The sequence below is a fragment of the Salmo trutta genome, chromosome 4 (assembly GCF_901001165.1).
Source record: "Salmo trutta chromosome 4, fSalTru1.1, whole genome shotgun sequence".
NCBI lineage: Eukaryota > Metazoa > Chordata > Actinopteri > Salmoniformes > Salmonidae > Salmo > Salmo trutta.
In genome coordinates this window covers 67,029,141-67,048,985 of record NC_042960.1, presented here as the reverse complement: position 1 = coordinate 67,048,985, position 19,845 = coordinate 67,029,141, and the positions used below count along the sequence as shown (strand labels likewise).

Below are 19,845 nucleotides of genomic sequence, written 5' to 3'. Positions count from 1 at the left end.
ATCCAGGTGTGCAAAGCTCTTAGACTTCAGTCATTTAAAATATTTTGTATACATTTTTTTTATAAACGCTTCTTCCACTTTGACATTAGTATTTTGTGTAGTTGGCCAAAAAAACTAAAATTAAATCAATTTTAATCCCACCTTGTAACAACAAAATGTGGAAAAACCGTATGTTTAATGAATGGAATTTTGCCCAATATTATGGTCATAGATGAGCAAATTAACCCTGATATGTATCAAATTACATTTTAAAACCGATATAATTGTACAATGATTTTGAATGCTCTGAGACTCACCATATGGTTTCGTATAAGTAAAATTGAAAATATTCTTATTTAATGTTTTATTTTTTGTAAGAAATTGAATATAGAAAATATATTTGTTATTTTGTTCTACCGGGTATCAACATATTGTTAAATGTTTGAAAAAATAATTCCCAGTCGTAATTCTAACTTTTTTGTGTTTTTGGTATAATGATACAAAACCTGTTATCGAAGTCAAAATTCAGGTATCCTGACAACCCTGTTTAGTAATTTATACCATGTCTATCTAGCTTTACCGTTTAATTGTGTTCTCCACATGTAAATATATTGATGTATCATCTAAACTCATCTCTTATTTTAGTTTAACACGGTGTCGAACCACCCAGGGGCTCTTAGTGTTGCGGTTCGTTGTTTCACCCGCTCCATGGCCCAGACACCTTCCACCATGCCAACACCAGCCTCGATCATCAACAAGGCCAAGACTGGCACACCACACTCTGGATCAGGTACAGACGATTATACCTCTCTCTCTACCACACCTCATACCTCACCATCACCATACCTCACCATCACCATACCTCACCATCACCATACCTCACCATCACCATACCTCACCATCACCATACCTCACCATCACCATACCTCACCATCACCATACCTCACCATACCTCACCATCACCATACCTCACCATCACCATACCTCACCATCACCATACCACACACCACCATACCTCACCATCACCATACCTCACCATCACCATACCTCACCATCACCATACCTCACCATCACCATACCACCATCACCATACCTCACCATCACCATACCACCATCACCATACCTCACCATCACCATACCTCACACCACCATACCATCACCATACCTCACACCACCATACCATCATCACCATACCTCACACCACCATACCATCATCACCATACCACACACCACACACCACCATCACCACAACCCAAATCACCAGACCAGCATCAACACACCACCACCAGCATACCTCACGCCACCACCAGCATACCTCACGCCAACACCACACCATCATCACCATACCACACACCACCATCATGCCACACATCACCACCATCAGCAAGGCAAGACTGGCACACCTACCACAGCTGCGTCGTACCACATACCCAAGCACATGTTTTCCCCTTATTGCCCTGTTCAAACAGGGAGTGGAAACAACAAGGAAGTAAATGCATTGGTTTTAACCTGTGTAATCATGGGTGTCTGTAAAAACACTTCCCTGCCCATTTGATCAATGCCAAAGTGCGCTCTGGGTCATTCCTAAATTCAGAGTGTTGTCAGATTGTCTGTTTGATAAATTCGCACCGTTGTCAGATTGTTTGTCTGGTAAATTCAGAGTGCACACTACACTAATGACACTGGACCTTCTGGCCAAGGAGTAGGGTTGATCCAAATCTAACTCACAACGGCAGTCAAGCACCCAACCTAACTGGCTAAAGTTGGCTAGCTACTTCCAGACAGAAATGAGAGAACACCTCACTCTGGCCATTTTACTCACCCTAGCAGAGCTGGATAGGCTGTTTTCATGTTATTTTGAGCGTTTACCCTCAGCGTTCACATTCAGGGTATTGTGCGTTTGTAAATTCATCAGGTATTCTGTGCTCTGGCACACCCAGATGAGAGTGCTCTGAAATTAGATTAGATATCCAGGGTGTGTTCGTAAATTCAATCTGGCTAACATTCGTTCAGCATAGTAAAGTGATTCACATTTCTTGCTAGCTAACCTGCATCTCTAGTTGTAGCCACTGAAAAATGGTATGGGTGGGGGGGGGGAGTAGGTTACTCACCCACTCCTCCAATTACATGACATCCTCCCTGCCGCTAGCTAATGTTAGGCTCTGTGTTTTTAGTTTGTGAAATAAATTGATACACTAGCCTATTAGCGACGTATTAGCTACCCTTGGTAGTTTGATTTGTATTGACATTCCCAGCCTTATTTACATTCATCTGATTTTAAACTTGGTCATTAAAACTCAATCAGTGCATCCTGAATGGAGGCAGCAAACAATGTTCCAGGCCAGCTGTGACTTACAACCTGATTTAGCAATATTTGTTGGAGTACCAAGAAATGTATTGGTGAATTATATTAATCATGCATTGAACTGCATCCATCTATTCTGCCAACAATGCCTTAGTGTACTTCATAGAATTGAGTCAAATAGAACCTATTTTATATATATATCTATATCTATATCTATATCTATCTTGGTTTGTAGCCTGAACTGGGAATTTTATTTTTTTGACTGATTTTATTTTTGTTTGTTTCATACCTGCAAAGTAGTTAAAAGGCTGTCAATTCCACTTTTTAATAGTATTCTAAATGGAGGATTTCCTTTTTGAAAGCATTTATTAGTCCAGGGCTAGACTTAATCTGTGTTAGGGGAAACGGAGCCGTGAAGTAGTGGATTTTTAGTCCAACTCAGGAGGCGCTTCAGAGCATATTACTCACTAACGTATACCTGGACAACAGAATAGACGAGCTCGGGGCGAGGATCTCCTTGCCAGAGAGACATCGGGGACTCTTGCATACTGTTTTACGGAATCATGGCTCTCTCCGGATATACTGTCACCATCCATTCAACCAGCGGGGTTCTCTGTCCATTGCGCAGATAGGGGAAAAAGGAACTCTCTGGGCGGATAAAGAAATGTAGAGGTGTATGTTTCATGATTAACTACTCATCGTGTATAGGAACTCAAGTCCTCTTGTTCTCCTGATTTGGAATACCTCACCATCAAATGCCGACCTCATTACTTCCTGAGAGAATTTGCTTTGGTTATAGTCACTGCCATGTATATTCCCCCCGAGCCAACACCGCGACGCCTGTCAAGAAACTACACTGGACTTTGTGCAAACTGGAAACTGCATAACCTGAGGCCACATTTATTGTAGCTGCTGACTTGAATAAAGGAAATCTAAGGAAAACTCTACTGAACTATTATCAATGCGTCTCCTGTGCTACTCCCCCTTCTGGGACGGCTACAAGGCTCTCCCTTCGGCAAATCAGATCACACCTCCATTTTGCTCCTCCCCTCCTATAGGCGGAAACTTAAACAGGAAGTACCCGTGGTAAGGACTGTTCAACATTGGTCTGGCCAATTTGTAATCAATGTTTCAAGATTGTTTCACGTGGACTGGGATATGTTCCGGGTCGTCTCTGAGAATAGTCTTGACTCAGTGACTGGGTTCATCAGGAAATGCATAGAGGATGTTGTCCCTACTGTGATTAGAACTTATCCAAAACAAAAACCATGGATTGATGGCAGCATTCACACAAAACTGAAAGTGCGAACCACGGCATTTAACCACGGCAAGGTAACTGGGAACGTGGACGTGTACAAACAGACCAGCTATGCCCTCTGTTAGGCAAACAAACAGGCAAAATGACAGTGCAGGGCCAAAGTGGAGCCGCAATTAAACAGCGCAGACACGAGATGTATGTGGCAGGGACTTCAGACAATCACAGGTTATAAAGGGAAAACCAGCAACATTGTGCCACCGACGCCTTTCTCCTGGACAAGCACCTTCTTTGCCCATTTCAAGGAAACAAGTGGCGCTCACGAGGACTGAGCTCATTCTCCTTGGTCGATGTGACTTAAGACATTTTTAAGGCTGCCGGCCCAGGCGGCATACCAAGCCGTGTTCTCAAAGCATGTGCAGACTAGCTGGCTGGAGTGTTGAATATGTCCGTCAATCTGAGTGTGTTGTTCTCACTTGCTTCAAGATGTCCACCATCGTTCCTTTACCCACTCACTTCTGTCATCATGAACTGCTTTGTGAGTCTAGTTGAGGATCATATCACCTTACCCGACACCTAGACCAGGTGGTCACGAACCCATTCCTAGTTGATCACCAAACATTTCTGTAAAAAAAGCCCAACGATAAAGCCTTGCGTTCCTATTATTTTTCATTTGTTTTTGTGCTGTTGGTGGTAGGTGCACTTGATTCAGCAGTCCTAGTGCTGTTGGTGGTAGGTGCACTTGATTCAGCAGCCCTAGTGCCGGGAAGGCAAAGTGTTCCCATTTTGAACCATTTCATGTGAAGGTGGAACTCTACCTACCCAACAGGCTCAGAGAGCAAATCAAGTGAACCTTTAGGCCTACCGCTGGCCAATCGGATGGCTCAGATCACCGTGTCTGCAGTTCCCTCGCGCCATAGACTGTAAAAAGAAGCCTTGAATGCACAGCAAAGTTGATTAATGTGATATTCCAAAACTTTTAAAATCAGACTCAACGAATGCAGCAACAAGCTGCTGTTTGTGTTTAGTTTGTTTAAGTTGTTGTTCAGCACTGTCAACATTGTTAAAACAGCCATAACATTTGCATTCTCCCTACTTCCACTCATGCTACAACCAGCACTGCAGTTGCAATGAAACAGTGTTTCATAAGCTTGTGTTATTTACCGCTGGTCTTTTTTAATATAGAGGAATATTTCACATTCTCTGAAATATCACATTTACATAAGTATTCAGACCCTTTACTCAGTACTTTGTTGAAGCACCTTTGACAGGGATTACAGCCTTGTCTTCTTGGTTATGATGCTACAAGCTTGGCACACCTGTATTTGGGGAGTCTCTCCCATTCTTCTCTGCAGATCCTCTCAAGCTCTGTCAGGTTGGATGGGGAGTGTCGCTGCACAGCAATTTTCAGGTCTCTCCAGAGATGTTTGATCGGGTTTAAGTCCGTGCTCGGGCAGGACCACTCAAGGACATTCAGAGACTTGTCCCGAAGCCACTCCTGTGTGGTTAGGGTTGTTGTACTGTTGGAATTTGAACCTTCGCCCCAGTCTGAGGTCCTGAGTGCTCTGGAGCAGGTTTTCATCAAGGATCTCTCTGTACTTTGCTCCGTTCATCTTTCCCTCGATCCTGACTAGTCTCCCAGTCCCTGCCACTGAAAAACGTCCCACAGCATGATGCTGCCACCACCATGATTCACCATAGGGATGGTGCCAGGTTTCCTCCAGACGGGATGCTTGGCACTCAGGCCAAAGAGTTCAATCTTGGTTCCATCAGACCAGAGAATCTTGTTTCTCATGGTCTGAGTCCTTTAGGTGCCTTTTGGCAAACTCCAAGCAGGCTGTCATGTGCCTTTTACTGAGGAGTGGCTTCCGTCTGGCCACTCTACCATAAATGCCTGATTGGTGGATTGGTGCTGCAGAGATGGGAGAACCTTCCAGAAAGACAACCATCTCTACAGAGGAGCTCTGTCAGCGTGACCACCGTGTTCTTGGTCAACTCCCTGACCCAAGGCCCTTCTCCCCCGATTGCTCAATTTGGCCGGGCGGCCAACTCTAGGAAGAGTCTTTGGCTCCAAGCTTCTATCATTTGAGAATGATGGAGGTTACTGTGTTCAATGCTGCAGACATTTTTTGGTACCCTTCCCCAGATCTGTGCCTCGACACAGTGCTGTCTCGTAGCTCTACGGACAATTCCTTCGACCTCATGGCTTGGTTTTTGCTCTGACATGCACTGTCAACTGTGAGACCTTATATAGACAGGTGTGTGCCTTTCCAAATCATGTCCAGTCAATTGAATTTACCACAGGTGGACTCCAATCAAGTTGTAGAAACATCTCAAAGATGATCAATGGGAACAGGATGCACCTGAGCTCAATCTCAATTCCCCTAGTAAAGGGTCTGAATACTTATGTAAATAAGGTATTTGTTTATATTTTTAATACATTTGCAAACACTTTTAAACCTTTTTTCAGTATGTGGTATTGTGTGTAGATTGAGGGGAAAACTAAAATATATATATATATTTTTTTTTAATTTATTTTATAATAAGGCTGTAACGTAACAATGTGGAAAAATGGAAGGGGTCTGAATACTTCCTGAATGCACTGTATATACTGTTTTGTAGTCATGGCTCATCCTAAATAACTACTGCTGTACACAACTTTTCTATTCATATACTGTCTATTCACCCCATCATATATTCCGGACTGTTTCTGCTATTTCTTAATTTCGTTTCTTTTTGTGAATTTGTGTATTATTCACCATTACTGCACTGCTGGAGCAAGAAACAAACATTTTTGCTGCACCTACGATTTAATATCTGCCAAATATATGTGTGCAAGCAATAAGATTTTTATTAGAATTATTGGTGGTTAACGTGCTTATTCCATCCATTCCTAGATGGCAGTGGTAAGAAGCCACCATCAAGTCTGGGTCCTCGCCTCAGTGCCAAGCGCAGAGTAGCAGCAGAAGCTAAAGACCCCCGGGAAGAAGCCTTCACCCCTCAAGAAGAGCCAGAGTGTAAGAACTAAGACTTAAGGTGGTATCTTTGTATAGCAATATTGGATTTTTCTTTTCCAAAGTGTCGCGTGTGAAAAATGTAGGTATTCCTAGTGTGCAAAAAAAAAAAAAACTATTTGAATCGATGTCATTTTAAACCATTTTGTGGTTGTATACTTGTTGTAATGACGTTTTTCAACCATGTTTTCCCTCTAGCTTGTCTGGCACAGAGTGGGCTAGTTCTTCCACGGGGTTAAAGAGTTTTTAATCATAGTGTCATGTGTATTCAATAGACCCTGATGTAGTAAATGCAGCCTGTGTAATCTTTATTTTTTTGTCTACTGTAGGTGAGGCCCAACGTGAGGTCGTTCCTCCACACGGTCCAGAAAAAACAGATGCTGATGATCATCCCCAGCTCTCTGGGTCGCAGCACGGTCATGAAGTCCTTCATCAAACACACCACGCCTGGCAGAGTCGACCTCAAGGTTCGTTTTTATTTTCTTCATTGTTTATTTAGGAGCCCTTGGGATATGCTACTTCCTGAGGAATAAGGACGTCCTCCTTCTCTGACATCCTCCGCTGATATATAATTTAAATTATAAACTGAGTGGTTCAAGGCCTGAATGCTGATTTGGCTGACAGCTGTGATATATATATATATGGGTATGGCAAAACATTTTCTTTTTTCTAATCACATTGGTAACCAGTTTATAAAAGCAATAAGGCACCTCGGGGGTTTGTGATTTATGGTCAGTATACCAGGGCAAAGGGCTGTATTGAACATATAGCTGGGCTGATAGCGTTGACTGGGGGCAGGTTTAGAGCCACTTGACTTCTGGGCTGTGGCAGGAGCATTCTGGATGAATGTTGAACTGAAGAGGCTGGAGACTGGCCCACCACTGGGCCGTGTCCAGGGCTAAGGGCCGCGCGCGTCCCCAGGGCTAAGGGCCGCGCGCGTCCCCGGGGCTAAGGGCCGTTGCGTCGTGCCTTCGAAACAACGCTTCGTCGTGGTATATTGGCCATATACCACACCTCCTTGGCCCTTATTCCATAACTGACCTTTGACCTTTGCCCAAATGTTGTCCTGATCACATCTCATAACTGTTTTAGTGTAACATACCGAACCGTTCGCTACGAGGACATCTGCTCAGTCCGCACTGTGAACCAGAATGAATACATAATTTTTGCTTAATATAAACACTAGGCCTATAGGTAATGCCTATGCTGCGTTGTATGCCATTGCCTCTTGTGTAAATCTGAGCTGAAAACAAGAACAATTTCTTTAGGATGTCGAGTGGTGGGGACTATTTTTAAACCAGAATTTGAGGCTGTTTTAAATCTCCATTTTGGGAACATTTAATCACAATGTCGATGGTCAGATAAAACATAAACAGTATGTCATCACTGCTCAACGAGAATAGCCTACGCAAGAGTGGTGCTTGTCGTTGGCCAATCACAAGTCATCGAAAGCGGCTCTACAGTCCACAGTCTCCGGTGTGGCAAAGCAATTTAGGAGATTATCTCATCAATGTTTAATGAGAAGGATATGCTACAATGACCAAGAGCCTAGAGCTGCAAGTTAATAATCTCAGTTGTTTTAACTGAAGGATGGGGAAAAGTGCATGTAGCCTCAATTAGACTAGCTAACTTAGCTTCGTTGCTTCTTTCGGTTTGATGCAGTCAAGACCGGTACTACGTAATCGAACCGTGACCTCCAAAAAACGCAATATGTACCGAACCAACACTGTGGGTTTTGGTGAACCGTTACACCCTTAGTGTGTTTTCATTTTGACCCAAAAGGATTTTAGTGTGTTTAAAAAAAAATATTAAAAAAAAAGTATATATATTTTTTTATAAACATGAATCTTACCAGAACATATGCAGCTTTGTTAACTGGATCTTTCTCTCACGGTCCCATCTACAGTCAGGCAGTGGTCTCGTGGTACGTATCAGAGGAATCTAGTGGGATATGTGGGGGTGTGTTTCGTCTGGCTCTTCACTGGTACCGCTCTACTTGTCTGTCCCCCCTTCCTCCCTCCCCATCTAATGGTGTTTGGTTCCAAAGGGGGGGCACAAAGGCTGGGCTTTATGTCTAACTTGTTTTAAGGCATTTTCTGGGTCTTTTCCACACAAAAAAACGCATACGTTCGTTCCTCACCAACTAGTGGCTGTCATTTTAAATACATTGACTTTTACTCTGCAAATCTTTGTAAGGCACCCTTGAGCTGGATATTATTTCAGACATCACCCTTGGTGCCTTTTTTAGTCTCATGTTAATCTTACTCACTCTTCCCTTTCCATTTGTTGTCCCATTTAAAAATAATATATAAATACTTACTACTAACACTGATTTCACTCAGTCCCAAATGATTTGCCACTAGAATGCGCGGTAAACTGTCAATGTACTAAGGAGAGCTGATTCTTCTATTACATCAGTGTGTTCTTGTTCTAGGAAAGAGAACGCCTGAAACTGGAAGCACTAAAGAAGAAGCAGGAGAAAGAAGAAGAGAGGAAGCAAAAGATGGAGGAAGAGAAGAGGAGAAAACAGGAAGAGGTGATGATGAAGAAGAGGGATGAGCGGCTGCGGATGGTAGTCGAGGCCCGGGTAAAGGAAGAACAGAAAGAGAAGAAGATTCTCCAGATTGATGAGGAACACGACACCGTAGGAGAGCTTGACAATTAACTTGAATTAGATGTATTTTTTATGAGAAGCAGAACTGTGTAGTATTTATAGACGCAAAAGTGCTCAACCATTTCCCCTGTTGTTCCCCAGCTGCGAGTGGAGCGCGTGGCAGAGGAAAAAGCCAGGAAGAAGGTGGCCACCAAACGCCAGGAGGAGCTGGAACTGAGGAGGAGGAGGAGGAAGAAGATTCAACAAGCTGTGAGACAAAAATATCCTGACATTGTTTGGTTTATATTTTATATATAGTTTATAATGCCAGAAGCATACCACCCTGCATCCCACTGCTGGTTAGTCCTGGTCGGTCCCTGGATGGGAGACCAGATGCTGCTGGAAGTGGTGTTGGAGGGCCAGTAGGAGGCACTCTTTCCTCTGGTCTAAAAAAAAATATCCTGATGCCCCAGGGCAGTGATTGGGGACATTGCCCTGTGTAGGATGCTGTCTTTCGGATGGGATGTTAAGTGGGTGTCCTGACTCTCTGTGGTCACTAAAGATCCCTTGGCATTTATCGTTAGAGTAGGGGTGTTAACCCTGGTGTCCTGGCTAAATTCCCAATCTGTCCCTCATATCATCACAGTCACTTAATCATCCCCAGCTTACAATTGGCTCATTCATCCTCCTCTCCCCTGTAACTATTCCCCAGGTCATTACTGTAAATGAGAATGTGTTCTCAGTCAACTTACCTGGTAAAATAAGGGTTCAATTAAAAAAAAATTGTTAAATATATTTTAATTGCATCCCTGGCTATGTCAAATCAACCCCTAGTCCCCCTAGGCTCCCCAACTGGCGTCTCGTGGGCTGAATTTGGCCCTCAGGTGATTTTATTTGACCCCCCCCTTCCCAAGTTTTCTGAACAAAAACAAATGTATTTTATTGTTGAACATAAGACTGTTATAAACACCAAATCAGCTCCAAGCTACTTTAATTTTGGAAATCTGTTCCAAAGTATTACCACACATAGAGATGCATATGTATTGTATATTTAGGATGTAAGAAAGGTTTGAAATGATTGTTTTAGCCAAATATCTGTTTGGGGTACTTGCGGTCAATTTGCAGTCTTCAAATTATTTGTAATTATGTTCAGGCCCCATGACCATTCACTCATTAAAAAAAATTGGCCCACGGCTAAAATTAGTGCACTGTTCACCAACTCATCGATCGACTGGTCGATCTCCAAGCCGTTTCTAGTCGATCAACAAACAAAAAAATAATGATGGATAAAGCATTCCATTCCTATTGTTTTCTATCGTTTTTGTGCTGTTGGTGGTAGGTGCACTTGATTCAGCAGCCCTAGTGTCGGGAAGGCAAAGTGTTCCCATTTTGAACCATTTGTCTGAAGGTAGAACTCTGCCTATCCAGCAGGCCCAGAGAGCAAATCAAGCGAACCTATAGGCCTACCGGCTGGCCAATCAGATAACTGTGCAGACACGGAGCTTTCTTGAGCCATAGAATGTAAAAAGAAGCCTTGAACGCACAGAAAAGTTGACACTGGAAAATATAAAAACGTATTAAAAACAATGACTAGAGAGACAGCGAAACACTGCTGCTGTTATTCAGCACGGCCAACACGTTGTTCAACGTGCCATAAAATGCAATACAACCAGCACTGCAGCTGCAATAAATAAGTAGCCTATAGAAAAGAGTTTCAGTATGGCGTTTAATATTAGTGGCTTGTCTCTTTTTGTATTTTTTATATCGAGTAATATTTCACTTTATCTGGACATCATTTAACCACATGCATTGGTGCATGACGCAGAAATAATGCAGTGTGACTCGAATTTCGCCATCAGCTGGAAGACGGTGTCTTTTTATTTAATTTGTTATTTTTTTCTCAGCGGAGAGTCGGAGAGCGGTGTCGGTGAAAGGCAGCCTCACCGCTGCTCCCACCCCCCCCCCCCAAACTGACCATCAGATGCAGGCTACTAAAATGTTTAAATGATTATGCTCGCTCAGCTGTGCCTCAAAAGTAATACAACACATTTATTACAAGTGTGATCATATAGGCTACCTAAAAAATTTGAAAAATATAATTTCAAAACTGTCTGAGTAGAACAACATTGGCAGGGCAATTCAAGCATAGCCAATATGTAGTGATAATGTATTGGGCCTATAGCTAACTACAAACCGCATTGATACAGTACTGTTTTTAATAGCTTAATGTTGCATAGGCTTACATCTTAAGCATGTTTTAAAAAATATATGTCTAAAATCTGAGCAGTAGATCTCTGCTTGCATTTTGACTCCGTGATCTTGACTCAGGAAAACGTTGGTGACCACTGCTCTGTTGGATGATCTTTGCTCTTGGTCCTGCCCCCACCCCTGGGGGGGGGGGGGTGTTGTTGCCCTGGCGCTACACAGCAGATTCAAATAACCAACTCATCAAGCTTTGATTATTTGAATAATCAGTGTAGTACTAGGGCAAAAAAACTAAACGCACACCCAGGGTTTGGGCGACCCTGCTCAAGATCATTGGATAGATGACTGGCCTATTAGAGGGCAAGACGAAGCTACTACCTATCCAATCATCTCAGACCTGCCTAGGGGTTGATCTGGAATTTAATACAAATCTCCTTAAGGCAGGGGTGGGTTGTTAATGTAACCCTTGTCTTCCCCCCCAGGAGGAGGAGGAGGAGGAGGAGGAGGAAGAGGAGCAGGAGAGGACTCGCAAGATGGCTGAGGCCCGACTAGCGATGGAGCTGGAGAAAGAACAGGAGACAGATGCTGCTGAAAGGTACTTTTCCATAGCGAACTACACAGATCAAAAATATAAACGCAACATGCAACAATTTCAAAGATTTAACCTGAGTTACAGTTCATAAAAGGTAATCAGTCGATTAAATGAATTAGGCCCTAATCTATGGACTTCACATGACTGGGAATACAGATATGCATCTGTTGGTCACAGATGCCTTTAAAGAAAATAAAAAAGAAGTAGGGGTGTAACAGTATAGCTTCCGTTCCTCTCCTCACCCCTACCTGGGCTCGAACCAGGGACCCTCTGCACACAGACAACAGTCACCCTCGAAGCATCGTTACCCATCGTGCCACAAAAGCCCTCTGCAAGGGGAACAACTACTTCAAGGTCTCAGAGCGAGTGACGTCACCGATTTGAAACGCTATTAGCGCGCACCCCGCTAACTAGCTAGCCATTTCACATCGGTTACAGGGCCGTGGATCAGAACCAGTCAGTATCTGGTGTGACCACCATTTGTCTCATGCAACGTGACACATCTCGTCATCATGAGGATGACGAGCATACAGATGAGCTTCCCTGTGATGGTTTCTGACAGTTTGTGCAGAAATTCTTCAGGTGTGCAAACCCACAGTTTCATCAGCTGTCTGGGTGGCTGGTCTCAGACGATCCCACAGGTGAAGAAGCCGGATGTGGAGGTCCTGGGCTGGCGTGGTTACACGTGGTCTGCGGTTGTGAGGCCTGTTGGACGCACTGCCAAATTCTTTAAAACAACGTTGGAGGCGGCTTATGGTAGAGAAATGAACATTAGATTCTCTGACAACAGCTCTGGTGGACATTCCTGCAGTTAGCATGCCAACTGCATACTCCCTCAACTTGAGACATCTGTGGAATTTAGTGGCCTTTTAATGTCCCCAGCACAAGGTGCACCTGTGTAATTATCATGCTGTTTAATCAGCTTCCAGATATGCCACACATGTCAGGTGGATGGATTATCTTGACAAAGGAGAAATGCTCACCAACGGGGATGTAAACAAATTTGTACACAACATTTGAGAGAAATAAGCTTTTTGTGCTCTTGGAAAATGTCAGGTACTTTTTATTTCAACTCTTGAAACATAGGGCCAACACTTTACATGTTGTGTTTTATATTTATTATACTAATTCTATATAATTAAAAAGGATAATAAAAAACATTAAAATAGCAGGAATATTTTTGATGTGGAGACAGAAAGCTGTTGCTGAATATTGTGTGTTTCAGGGAGCGAGTGGAGAGGGAACAGGCCTTTGCTCTTCAGAGAGAAGTGGAGAGCGCTGCCAGGGAGAAAGAGAGGAACGAGTTGTGTGAGAAGATGGAGCTGGAGGAGAGGAGGAGGAGGAGGGTAAGTCAGGCATTTAGGGGAACCGACTAGGGTTGCAAAGGGTTGGAAATTTTCCGATAAATTTCCCGGAATCTTTCCATGTGAAGTTAAACCTGGGAATTTTGCTTAAATTAATCAAAGAAGTTAGCTTATAACAGTGAACCTTTTTTGTGGGATACACATAAGGCAATTCTAGGTCTTGTGGCATATTTTGGTTAAACTATCCCCAATTCAATGGAATTGCAACCCTCTGCATACACAGTGCATTCTTCCATCACATGTACAGCTGATTCTCATGTAATGAGATGCTATTGAGCCCACACTACTACACTTTCTGGGCCAAGGACTACATGCTTTAGGGTAAGTTTTGATTACAATACTGGGTGGGATGAATATATTTTATAAGACATACATGATTTTTTTTTGCTAACTAGTAAATAGTAGCCTACAGCAAAGTGTGTTTAAATAATTTCTAACTTGTTAACAGTTTTTGCTGCCCTGTGGGTTTTAGCTTGCCTGAGCCTGCTAACTGAGGAGTGTTAATTCATGTTTCATTTTAAAATATTGATTGTTTTAATCTAACTGCTTAACTATTTATCTGTACATGGCATTGTATTTGGGTTTTTTTATTCTGTTTTTCTAATCTTTACAGGAAAATGCCACGGGCACTATCTGATGTGTGGAGACATTTCACTGCAGCTAATGTAGAAGGAGTAGCTGTGTACATTTGAAAATACTGCGCCAAATCATATGTGATGAATGAAACAAAAATGCAGAATCGTCTGGCCAAGTGCATAAAGTTCCCTCAACGCTCACAACAATCAACCTCTGACATAAGTCCCTCTACTTCTATTCAAGGTGTTAATGATGAATCAGACACCTTATCGATAGCAACAGCTCATGGTCCTCCTGGAATCAGAAGTTTTTTTTGACTCAATGGAGGAACGTAGTCAGAGAAATGCTGATGAATGTCTTGCTCGAGCTGTGTATGCAACTGGTTCACCTCTGATGCTCACAGGCAATGTGTATTGGAAGAGATGTCTGAATGTTCTTCGCCCAGCAGACACCCCTCCAACCAGACATGCTTTATCTACTCATTTGCTGGATGCAGAGTTCAAGTGAAGGTCAAGCAAATCATAGAGAAAGCAGACTCTATTTCAATCATCTCTGATGGGTGGTCGAATGTTTGTGGGCAAGGAATAATTCTACAAGAGCACAGACACAAGGGACAGACACACCGGTCTCTACATTGCAGATGAGCTGAAGGCAGTCATGAATGACCTTGGACCACAGAAGGTATTTGCACTGGTGACAGACAATGCTGCTTGGTCTGTGGAGTGGAGGAGTCCTACCCTCACATCACACCCATTAGCTGTGCTGCTCATGCATTGAATCTGCTCCTCAAGGACATCATGGGACTGAAAACAACAGATACACTCTACAAGAGAACCAAGGAAATGGAAGGGGTCATCAAGTTATAGCAGCAATCTACCTCACCAAGCAAAGTGATAAGAATAAGAGCATCACATTGAAGCTGCCCAGCAACACCTGTTGGGGTGGTGTTGTCATCATGTTTGACAGTCTCCTGAAGGGGAAGGAGTCTCTCCAAGAAATGGCCATATCACAGTCTGCCGATATGGACAGCCCCATCAAGAGGATCCTCCTAGATGATGTATTTTGGGAGAGAGTGGTAAGCAACCTGAAACTCCTGAAACCTATTGCTGTAGCCATTGCACGGATTGAGGGAGACCATGCCATCCTTTTTTTATTTAACTAGGCAAGTCAGTTAAGAACAAATTCTTATTTTCAATGACGGCCTAGGAACAGTGGGTTAACTGTCTTGTTCAGGGGCAGAATGACAGATTTTTACCTTGTCAGCTCGGGGATTCGATCTTGCAACCTTTCGGTTACTAGTCCAACGCTCTAACCACTAGGCTACCTGCTGCACAGCCCAACACTCTAACCACTAGGCTACCTACCGTCCCAAACCACAAGGCTACCTGCCGCTCCTGTCTGATGTTCAAACTCTGCTTGCAGATGTAAGAGAAGAAATCCGTACTGCCCTGCCCACCTCACTGTTGTTCCAAGCAGAGGAAACTGCAATTCTGAAATGCATCAAAAAGCGTGAAGACTTCTGCCTGAAGCCCATACATGCCACAGCATACATGCTGGACCCAAAGTATGCTGGTAAGAGCATCCTGTCTGGTGCAGAGATTAACAAGGCCTATGGTGTCATCACTGCTGCGTCTCGCCACCTTGGCCTGGATGAGGGCAAGGTTCTTGGCAGTCTGGCGAAGTACACTTCCAAGCAAGGGCTTTGGGATGGAGATGCAATATGGCAGTCGTGCCAACATATCTCATCAGCCACCTGGTGGAAGGGACTTTGTGGATCTGAGGCTCTTTCCCCTGTTGCCTCCATCATCCTCCAAATCCCACCAACATCAGCCGCCTCAGAGCGCAACTGGTCCTTGTTTGGGAACACACACATCAAACCACGCAACAGGCAGACCAATACAAGGGTTGAAAAATTGGTGGCCATCCGGGTACATTTTTGGCTTTTTGAGCCTGACAACGAGCCATCCTCAACAAGGTTGGAAAGTGACAGTGAAGATGAGGCCTCCGAGTCTGATGTTAAAGAGGTGGACATTGAGAAGGTCCAGGGAGAAGACATGGAAGCCTGAGAGGAAGACAACCTAAGCTTTAGTTTCTAGACTATCATTTTACAGATGTATGTTGAAAACGTTTTTGGGAGATGCGATGGATCATTGGGGATCATTCAATATTCCCTTTTGTCGGTTCAGTGAAATCATCCCATGTGGAGAGTCAACTCATTTAATTAAAGTTCATTTTGTAACTATATAGTTTTTTTTAATGTCAATTGGAAGGATTTATTCATTTGCAATTATGTCTACTTATGATAAGGTAAAAGGTTTATGTTTCTGTCTCCATATGATATGATAAATATATCCAAAGCTAAAAAATCTACATTTAAATGGTATTAATATTAATTTGCATATATTTCCGTTAATTCCCATATATTCCCGATAATTCCCATGGAAAGTTTCCACCTCTGAATATTCCCCAACTACCTGGATTTGTCCAAGAATAATCTTTTTGTTTTCTGTTGTGAAACATTTTGCTACGATATACCCCAATGAACTGGACCCTGTGTGTGTGTGTGTGTGTGTGTGTGTGTGTGTGTGTGTGTGTGTGTGTGTGTGTGTGTGGCTCAATCAACCAAAACCTACACTGAATATACCAAACATTAACACCTTCCTAATATTGAGTGGCCCTCAGAACAGCCTCAATTTGTCAAGGGATGGACTCGACAAGGTGTCAGAAGCATTCCACAGGGATGCTGGCCCATGTTGACTCCAATGCTTCCCACAGTTGTGTCAAGTTGGCTGGATGTCCTTTGGGTGGTGGACCATTGTTGATACACACGGAAAACTGTTGAGTATGAAAAACCCAGCAGCATTGTTGTTCTTGATACAAACCGGTGCGACTGTCACCTACTACCATACCCCGTTCAAAGGCCCTTCGATTTTTTTTTGTTTTCCCATTTTTATTTTATTTCACCTTTTATTTAACCAGGTAGGCCAGTTCAGAACAAGTTCTCATTTACAACTGCGACCTGGCCAATATAAAGCAAAGCAGTTCGACACATACAACAACACAGAGTTACACATGGAATAAACAAAACATACAATCAATAATACAGTAGAAAAGTCTCTATATACAGCATGTGCAAATGAGGTAGGATAAGGGAGGTAAGGCAATAAATAGGCCATGGTGGTGAAGTAATTACAATATAGCACCCTCTGAATGGCACACATACACAATCCACGTCTCAAGGCTTTAAAATCCTTCTTTAACTTGCCTCCCCTTCATCTACACTGAAGCAGATTTAACTCGTCAATAAGGGGTCATAGTTTTCACCTGGATTCACCTGGTCAGTCTGTCATGGAAAGAGCAGCTGTTAATGTTTTGTGTACCTTTTATTTTTTATTTTTTACTAAATAGTTTTATGTTCTACCCACCAGGAGGAGCAGCAGAGGCAAGCTGAGGAGGAGAGACATAGAGAAGCAGCCAGACAGACAAAAACGGAGCCTGCCACCACTGTTACCAATTGTCACCTGACTGCTGAAGTTCAGGTGAGGAGACTAGGGGGTAACTGATGTGGAAAGGTCCCTGGATAACATCTAGAGCTAGCTCTACTTCTGAGAAAGGTACATAGCCTTGGTTTATTTAGTCTGTCTGCATAGAGCCTTGGTTTATTTAGTCGGTCTGCATAGAGCCTTGGTATATTTAGTCGGTCTGCATAGAGCCTTGGTTTATTTAGTCGGTCTGCATAGAGCCTTGGTTTATTTAGTCGGTCTGCATAGAGCCTTGGTTTATTTAGTCGGTTTGCATAGACTCTTGGTTTATTTAGTCGGTTTGCATAGACTCTTGGTTTTAGTCGGTTTGCATAGACTCTTGGTTTATTTAGTCGGTTTGCATAGACTCTTGGTTTATTTAGTCGGTCTGCATAGAGCCTCGGTTTATTTAATTGGGGCATAATAATTATTTTAATAGAAAATGTATCCATAATATACCTTCATGTTCTCCCATGGCCCACGATGAAGACTCCCCTAGGGAAGGGAGGAGTACTCGACGTCACTGTAGATATCAAGCGGTCTCCCCAGTCGTATGAGATCACTCCTAAGGGGGGCAACAAGCCCGTTATTCTCAACACCAACCCTGAGGACTATGGGATGGACCAGAACAGTGAGGACTCTACTGATGATGAGTCGGCACCAAGGAAACCCATCCCCAAATGGGCCAAGGGTACGTTGAGGAGAAACTCAATATTTTTTATTTTACTCTCCTCCAAAGACGGTTAAAACTGCAATATAACATAATCTGTATTACATGTAACATAATCGGTGAGAATTCTTAGTGAAAAGACATTTAAAAAATGGTCTCTTGATGTGGAAATGGCTCATTTCAGAATCAAGCCAGGGTTATATTGGGAAGAACCAGTAGTGGCAGTCTTGGGTAGATGTCAATTCTTGTTTTTCTATAAGCAGGAATTGGCCCTACTGTGTATTATGGCATATTGCCAAGTCTACTTTAAACCTGATGTTGGGTAACTTACCATGAGTTCTAACATCGGCTGCGGATCCATAGGTAACCGTCCGTTCCAACCCCCTTGGATCCGTATCATGTTCTGTGCATGTGTTTCTTTACCGCAAGGCCCCCCCCCCCAAAAAAAATGGTTGCCCTCCCTTCACGTTTCTCATTGTCAATTATTGAATGATAATCGTTAGTTTTACCAGTGAAACGTCCATGCTGCATCTGCATGCCAACCATTTTGAGCTAAATTTTTATGGGAATATGCATTTAGCTCTTATGTGTACAGTGCTTCACATTGGGCACGGCGAGTGACTTGGGCACAGCAGGTGGTGTTAATCAACTGTAGCATACTTGTGTGTGGTTTAAATCAAAGGACATGTTTTGCCTAGTGGCTCACACTGTTGGGTTTGGTCACATTTCTCTCAAACGGCCACTTCACTCAATCAATCAATCAATCAATCAAATGTATTTATAAAGCCCTTTTTACATCAGCTGATGTCACAAAGTGCTTTACAGAAACCCCAAACAGCAAGCAATGCAGATGTAGAAGCACGGTGGCTAGGAAAAACTCCCTAGAAAGGCCAAAACCTACAAATGCAGGTGTAGAAGCACGCAATCATCCTAAACTCTTATAGGAAATGCATTGGTGTGTTTTTTTTTTTTTTTTTATTTTAATTTTTTCTTACAGTAACGTTAAACTATGCTATTACATTGGGTTCTGTTATGTACAATACTATCATTATGTGATCTTGTCGAAATTGATTCAGCTTTCATCTAACTTTATTAAACAAGCACCATTCGTTAGAGTAACCTGTTCTCTTGGAGTAGAGCAGAGACCTTTTAGCCCTCTGGGGAAGAAGGGTCCAGAAATGTCAGAGCTGCAGCCAACTCCTTATAACATATATTTATTAAAGCGACCCTGTACTCCCCTCTAGGCGACCAGCTGAAACAGTCCATGAAGAAGCAATATTTCAACCCAACGGACGTGGACTGTCATTATGGAGAGATTGAACCCCCAATGTTGGATCACATCTTCTACAAGAACAAACCTCGCTACCTCAAACGTACCAGTTCTGGTATCTGGCACTCTCCTCCTAAAATGGAGGCTCTGCCCATTTAAACACTGGGAACTGGGATAGAATGGGTTTTATATTGTATTTTTGTTCTTTTTGTTCTTTTGCATGTATTATATTATAGAATCCTCTGGCTGACGGACACCTGAAGTGACTTCAGATAAGTGCGAGGAATGTAGCTAACAATTTGATCTATATATATATATTTTTTTAAATAAATTTTGATTACATTTCAAAAATTCTCCTGAATAAAATGAGTAGAGCATGTCCCCGCTTCTGAAGATGGTCATTTTCCGTTGTTCACATGAAGGGATATCCAGTGGAACTGTGACAAACTTGAGAAGGGGCCGGCTACCGCCTTCCAAACTGTACAACCAATAACAAAAGGG

The 19,845-nt window shown here is 42.9% G+C and overlaps 1 pseudogene; it reads left to right on the top strand.

Moving 5' to 3' along the window:
- The window catches only part of LOC115192925 (inner centromere protein A-like), a 31,719-nt pseudogene extending 11,877 nt beyond the window's left edge, over positions 1-19,842 (top strand).
- The last annotated feature ends 3 nt before the right edge of the window (positions 19,843-19,845 follow it).